Consider the following 7922-nt stretch of genomic DNA (forward strand, 5'->3'; position numbering starts at 1 on the left):
TTTTGGAATGATATCAATTAGAAGTGTTCAAATAAAATTTCAACTTGAAATGTTCAAATTTAATTTAGGGTTTGAATTTTGAATAGTTCAAATTAAAATTAGGGTTTGTATAATTATATTCGATATAATTAATTAATATTTAATTTATCGAAATTAAACAAAATTGAAGAGTTTATAATATTTAAATTTTGATTTAAATATTAATTACATGAATAAGATTTATGTTTACAACTAGATGTATGATTAATTTAATATTTAATATTTAGTTATTATTTATTATTTATTTAATTAATTAAAACCAAGTTAATTTTCAATTTGATTCTATTTGAAAAATTAAATTTTGAAGTTTTGAATTTAATTAATTTAGAATTAATTAAATTAGATTTTAGTTAATTTTTGAATGAATTAAAATTAGAAATTAAAATTGGAAATTAACTTGTTAGTGAAAACATCTAAATTTCTCTAAGAGGTGGATTCTTCCAATTCACACACATTGCTCATTAATCCCATGTATTTTGAAGTGACATCAACTAGTCTCTTGAGTGCCTCCATGAAAGAGAATGATAAAACTCTTCAATTTTGAGATTGAAAGAGAGAGAAGGCTGCAAAAAAACTAGTTTCTGCAAAAATCTGTTTTTCCCTACCTTCAAACCCACACCAAAACCTTTACAATTTCAACCCAATTGTGAGTTCCACCACTCAAATTCAAGGCTGAGAATAGTAGAGAATATCTCTTGGTGGTCCATGACTTCAATCAGAGAAGATTGCAGCTCAAATTCGTGTTTTAAGAGGATCTTCAAAGGTAATGTGTTGAAACCCTCTTAATACCCTATGAACATGCTTATTTTGATGTCAAAATTAAGGAATTAGAATGCTTAATGATCATGTTTTCTTCGCTGCATGTTTCTGTAACCCAACAATCATATGCTTAATTTTGTTGCATTGGACAAACGAATGGCGCAGAATAATCTTCCTATTTGTTTGTCTTTTGGTTGAGGGTGACATAACCACTTTGGTTCCATACTTGATGAATGTTTTGCTTTTCTAAAAGAAAAAAAAAGCTTATTTTTGTGATATTAAAAAAATGGTGCAAAACTTTATTTTGTACAAATGATCAAGTTTATGTTATTTTTAACAAATTTAGTAGTGATTAGCATAAATTGAACTAAGAGCTATTTTTTTTTTTATAATCTTTTATATATATATATTTTTAAAAGTAGTTTTACATTTTATCAATATTTTCGTCGAGGTCTAACTTGAAATTATAAGATTAGTAAATGATAAATTTTGTAGTGAGAAAGACAAGTTTTTATCTTGAATGAGAAAGACGAGTTTAAAGGTTGAAAGAAATGATAAGAAAAGTTCACGTTCTATATTTTACCTAAAATAGAACAAGAAAAATTAGAAAGGGGTTAAAGGAAAAAAGGAAAGATCTAATTTGTATATGTTGCTTCAATTTGACCAAAGAGAACGTCAAAGAAAAGAAAAGAAAAGATGAATATATTTTTGGGAAAAGTATTTGTTTAGTCCATAAGTTTTGGATCTAATTTTTATTTTGTCCTTAAATTTTAAAATGTTACACATTTGGTCATTAAGTTTTGAGTTTTGTTTCAATTTAGTCTCTAAGTTTCAAAATATTATAATTTTACTCTTGGAATTTGAGTTTTGTTTCAATATGATCCATAGATTTTAAGATTTTACATTTTTAATCTCAAATTTTCATTACATACTCACTTTCAATTATTGACATCAATTTCTATTACTTGATTAAGAATAATTATGAAGTTCAATTTTAATTTTATTTTTAAAACTAATAAAAAGTAATGAAACTTAATTAATTAAAATTATTTTAATTATTTTTAATTTATTAACATAAATTAACAATAAAGATGAAAAATGAATATTTAGTGGAATGATCGAGCCAAGAGAGTAAACCTTGAAACATAGGGACTAAACTGAAGCAAAACTCAAATGTCATCGGTAAAATTGTAATATTTTGAAACCTAAGAACTAAATTGAAACCAAAATCAAAACTTAAGGACTAAATGTGTAGCATTTTGAAACCTAGAGATTGAATAAAAATTATATCCAAAATCTAGGGACCAAAAAAGTATTTTTCTTATATTTTTTAATTTGAGTTCATATTTTTATATTTTGAAATGCATGCCGTTTGTAGTGTTTAAAATAGTTGTGTGTTGACATATTGACATACTGTAGTTAATAAAATTACAACTATGTGGAGAATAATTTTTTTAAAATAAAGTTTTATAAAATACAAATTAGGTCAATTTTATTTAAAATACATGGCATAAAAAATAAAGTAAAAAAATTAAATTGAAAATTTGAGATTATTTTATAATAGTCATGTGCCTTTTGTATATAAATTATTTTAAATATATAGGTCTAATTTACCTATATGCAGATTTTTAAATAAGGTTTATTTTCAAATATAGTAAAATGAATCAAAATATTTACAAGTATAGGAAAATATCAATATTTATCAATGATAGACAGAGATGGGCATTGATAGGCTACTATAATTGTCACAACGTCATCGCGATGTGGAGTGGCTAACGTCCTTCCTTATGAGTCTCTTTCGAGGTGAGATGTTTGGAGTCGTCACCAATCATCTTTGAAGTGTGATTAGTCATCTTTTTAAAATAAAAACCGTCTACAAAACATGATTTAAGGTTCGGAGTGGGTTGAAGGTAGGGAAGGTGTTAGCACCCCTACAACACTTGTTTCCAAAAATGGTTAGCAAATTTTATTTTAAAATTATCCTATTATTCTTTGGGTTTGAAAATAATTATTTTTAAATTTTACTTTTGAATGTCCTAATGACATTAATTCAAACTTCATAGAAAAATATTAACTAATAATTATAAGTGACACAAGACCATTAGAAAATCATGAAATTTACCTTGAATTTCAAGATAATTTCTGCACTCAAGAAAATTAGAAAATAATGTTTCCTAATATTCCGTCATCGAAATTTTTTTAGGGATATTTCATGTATTTATAGGATAATTATCCTAAAAGAAAACACTATTAAATTTCCATATATAAATGTTTGTTTGAAATAAATTAATTGTTGTGAGTTTCATGTATTTCTTGCATCGAAAAATCTCAAAAAGAGAATACTACTTGTACTTCAAAAGTTCATTTTAAAAAAATTATTATTTTAAAACTTAAAATGTAAATTTGAGTAAAATTTTAAAAACGAATAAATTCGTTTTTAGAAAGTTAGCTACTTGTTATATTTCAAAAACTTCATTGTGGAAACTCAATTTTAAAAAGTTGGAGGGTTATATTTCAAAAAAGAGGCAATTTATTTTGTTTCAAACTTCATTGTCAAGATTATAATGCAAAAAAAGATAAAAACAAAACATTAATGAAATCAGATAAAATTTGACTAATTCAGCCCCGAAGTAAATTCTCAGGTAGAGGTGTTCCCTACGATCAGCTTAAGTAAGTCTAGACAAAACTGTGAAGCGGGGTTCCTTATAGCCTAATTTTATTCTAAAAATCATTAATCAATTTTCTAATTGAGATCTTATTTAGAAATTCTGAATTAAAGCGAAACTGAAAACTTTGTTTTACTTGAGATATATAAATCATAATTAAGTTGAGCTTTAGTTTAAAAACAAATCCATTAGAGTCAAAATTTTAAATCTACTTAGAAGGACCCAATTAAAAATTAAATTGAGTTACTTTTCAAATTATACTAAAGTGAAATTTAATTTAGAAAATTCCAAATTAAACAAAGTTGAGAAAAATTCAATTAATGCTTTTACTTTTAGAAATCGTAGTTTAGAAATCAAATTAAGAATATTTATTAGCAAAAATCAATTTAAACATTTTGGTAGACAGTTTAATCAAATTCAATTTGGTCCAAAACCAATTAAAACCAACTTGAGATCCAATTAGAAAAATTCAATTAAAATAAATTTGAAATCAATAACGGGAAATAAGTACAGTAGAGAAAAATAAAAGTGGTGTGACCCACCAACTTTACTATTTTTAAAGTTTTCTCATTTTCTCCTCCACTTCATCTTCTTCTCCACGATTTTCTTCTTCCTTCAACCTCTCCATTTTCTTTACTTCTTCTTTCTTCTTTGCAGTGAATTACCACTGCTACAGAGTTGATTGTCAAAGCCGAGCGTTGCTCTGTCTAGGGTGGAACACCGTCGTTGAATCTTGGGTTGTCCGTTCTTCCATGAACGAGTGGATCTGTTGTTTGAGGAGTGTACTACTTCGTGGATGTTTCGGTGGTGGTCGATGGCGCAATGGGGATACTTGCAAGGACACCGGAGAGCTGCACCGCCTACAGTTCGTGAGACTTGCCGGAGTAGGTTTGATGTTGGAAACTTTCAAGGTATTTTTGAAAAATATCTGGAAGTAAGCTCTCTTATTTCTCATCAACTTTGTGACTTTACGAGAAAAATAATAGAATGCTTTTTCCTGACGTGTTTGTAAGTTATGGCTCTCTGCTTATTTTCTCGTAAAGTTTACAAAAAATAAGACATTGTCCAAACTTCAAAATCTTATTCCTTTCATGACGTCTTGGTAAGTTATTGTTCTCTGTCTCTTTTCTCGTAAAGTTATCAACAATACTTTACGGAAAAAAAAATAAAAATAAAAATAATCAAAGAACATATACTTCCATGTATGTTTGACAGTTATCAGGAAGTGATGCCACCGTACTTTTTCTCGTAAAGTCAAGTAGAACCTTTCCAAGACTTTAGGAGAAAATAGATAGAGAGTCATAACTTTAAGTTATTTTTTATAATTAGTAGGAAGTGATTTTTTGTCCTTTTCTCGTAAATTCTCTGTCCTTTTGCTTGTTAGTTCTTTAGATAGGAATCTATTAACAATGGATTATGTTTGTGTTATGGCATGTATAGGTATTTATTATGGAGCCGAGGATCGCATCTGAAGAATACTTGAAGGCACAATTAACTTCTTGTAGTCATCTAGCTAATACCGTGCTGTCATCTTTAGGAAGCTAACTAGGGTTCAGTTAGTCATATTTAGGCAACCATATTTGGATCCATCCTAGATAGCAAACTCTCCCTTAATGAACAGTTGATACATCACTTACTTCTCAGGGAAGTTGTGGACAATATATTGAACATCATTTTGTTTAATATTTGTGGAAAATTAATGTTGTTCGGTAAGGAGGAGTTTGACCTCATCACTGCGTTTCGAGTACGGACTAGGATTGTTTAGACTCATACTAACCCTACCAGACTTAGAAATCTATACTTCAACAATAGTCCTAGACTAAAGCAGACTCAAGCTAAGGACCAATTTATGTCATTAGACTTTCAGAGTGATGAGGATATCGTGAAAATAGCACTCGCATATTTCACTGAGTTGGTCATGATGGAAAGGGAGAATGAAGAAGTAGGTGTTTGACTATACCTTCCTTAGGATAGAGGACAATTGAAAGGTTTTTTGTAACTATGACTAGAGCACTTTCATTTTCAAGAAGACAATTAGTACTCTTAAGAGGGCTTTTATAGGTGCTATCGGTCAAGGGGAGCCCAAGGTGACAGCTAGATACAGTTTATATGGGTTCCCATTTGCCTTCAAGTTAGTTGAACCTATCTTTTTCTTCTTCTGTTTTCTTCCCCGTTATGTTTAATATGTATGAATGATTTTTGTCTTTCTTTGTAGCCCATCATTCAATGCCCACTTGGTATATTGAGGGGCAAAATGGTATATTCACGTTGTGGGGTCCTCCACTTAAAATCTAAAAAAAAAAAATGAAAGAGAATGAAAGAAAAAAAAGTGGATTTAAAAAATGAGTTTAGTTTTGAAAGGGAAAAAACTTTTTTTAGGTAAAAATTAGCAATTTCCAAGGAGATGTTGGTTAAAGATTTTTTAAATTTCTTCTTTTTTCCTTTTCCCCTTATTTTTCCCTTTCTAAGCTAAAGTATTTCATATTTTCCTCTACCTCCTTATTAATAAGCAAAATAAAATTACTAAATTAGTCCAAAAACGAAAAACATTTTTTTTTAAAAAAAAATAATCGAAGCCAGACTAAATATGGTGTCTACATTCATCTATCACTAATTGTCTATCAATATCTATTACTGTCTATCTGTAAAATTTTGTTATATCTATAAATATTTTCAATAATTTTGCCATTTAGAACAATTACTCTATAAATAATTATATATCTCTTTTTAGATAAACTCTTATTAATTAATTATAATAAAATTTTTAAAACAACACATATTAAAATATGTTAAACCTTGATTGAATAAAGAATATATGTGCATCTTTTTAGATTGTTACGAAAACCATCACAATATGCAATAGCTTGGTCATGATGCAAACCAAGATCACCAACTAACCCCCTCAGCCATATTCCCTCGTTAGCAGCTTCTGTCAAGGCCATGTACTCTGCTTCGGTAGTAGACAAAGTAACTGTAGGCTGTAAGGTTGCTTTCCAATTAATAACAGAACCACCCAGAGTGAACACATAGCCAGTCATAGACCTCCTACTATCAACATCTCCAGCATAGTCAGAATCAGAATAACCGGTCACCAAACACTCTGTGCAATTCCCAAAAACAAAACTAACATCAGATGTACCTCTTAGGTAACGAAAAATCCTTTTAACGACTTGCCAATGCTCCTTCCCAATTTGACCCATGAACCTGCTGACAACACTAACAGTATGGGCAAGATTGGACCTAGTACAGACCATAGCATACATCAAACTTTCCACTGCAGTAGCATAAGGAACTCGATACATGTACTCCTTCTCAGCTTCAGATTGTGGTAAAAGCACAGATGAAAAACGAGCATTTACAACACTAGAAGTATTTATAGACTTAGCTGATGACATACCAAACCTGGACAATATTTTCTGAATATATCCTTTCTGCGACAAGAAGAGCTTATTCTTATCTCTGTCCCTATAAATCTCCATACCCATAATTTTCTGAGCAGCACCCAAATCCTTCATATCAAACTCAGCACTGAGAAGATTCTTCAATTTTAGAATATCAGACTTGGACTTTGTAGATATGAGCATATCATCTACATATAAAAGTAGATAAATCATCGAACCATCATCAGTTTTTTTGTGATATACACAACAATCATACGAACTTCTGTTATAGCCAAGTTCAATCATATAGCTGTCAAATCGTTTGTACAACTGCCTTGGAGACTGTTTTAACCCATACAAAGATTTCTTCAACTTGCAAACATAATCTTCTTTATCTGGATACTGGAACCCATCTGGTTGGGTCATATAAATCTCTTCCTTTCAACTCTTCATGTAAGAAAGCTGTCTTCACATCTAGTTGTTCAAGTTCCAAATTCTGATGTGCTATTATAACTACTAATACCCTGATAGAAGTATGTCTGACTACTGGTGAGAAGATCTCATTATAATCAACTCTTCCCTTTGTGTGAACCCTCTAGCAACAACTCGAGCTTTATATTTAATGCCCTTTGAAGGTGATATTCCCTCCTTTTTCTCGAAGACCCATTTACAAGTGACAATTCTCTCCTTAGGTCGTTTAACTAATTCCCAAATCTGATTTTTGTCATGACATTCCATCTCATTCCCCATAGCAGCAAGCTATTTAGTAGACTCACCACATGACACAGCTTCTCTATAGGTGGATGGCTCATGAGGATCTACCTCTTCAATAACCTGCAATGCAAAAGTAACCATATCTTCAAAGCCATACCTCACAAGAGATCCAACACCAACTCTTCTAGCTCTATCACAAGCTATGCTCGGTTGATCTACTCGTGATCTAGAATTCGTAGGCAAAGCAACTTTTGACATTCTAGACACATTAATTTCTGGTTGCACATCAGTTTCTGCAGTAACGTGTTGATCTTCTCCACCTTGATGTTGTAATTCATTCATAGCTGAAGTGAATTGCATCTCC

General features: G+C 30.1%; 1 long non-coding RNA gene and 1 pseudogene across 1 annotated transcript; one reads left to right on the forward strand and one right to left on the reverse strand.

The window, feature by feature from the left end:
• The first annotated feature begins 4041 nt into the window (after positions 1-4041).
• LOC150033662 (uncharacterized) lies at positions 4042-5671 on the forward strand. Its single transcript, XR_016532367.1, has 2 exons — positions 4042-4375; positions 4905-5671. It is a non-coding gene; the product is annotated as an uncharacterized LOC150033662 (long non-coding RNA).
• Positions 5672-6253: 582 nt separating this feature from the next.
• Positions 6254-6979, reverse strand: LOC120084583 (secreted RxLR effector protein 161 pseudogene; annotated as a pseudogene).
• Between the last annotated feature and the right edge of the window lie 943 nt (positions 6980-7922).

This window comes from Benincasa hispida, chromosome 9 (assembly GCF_027475165.1).
Source record: "Benincasa hispida cultivar pf3 chromosome 9, pf3_genome.v1.1, whole genome shotgun sequence".
NCBI classification, from domain to species: domain Eukaryota; kingdom Viridiplantae; phylum Streptophyta; class Magnoliopsida; order Cucurbitales; family Cucurbitaceae; genus Benincasa; species Benincasa hispida.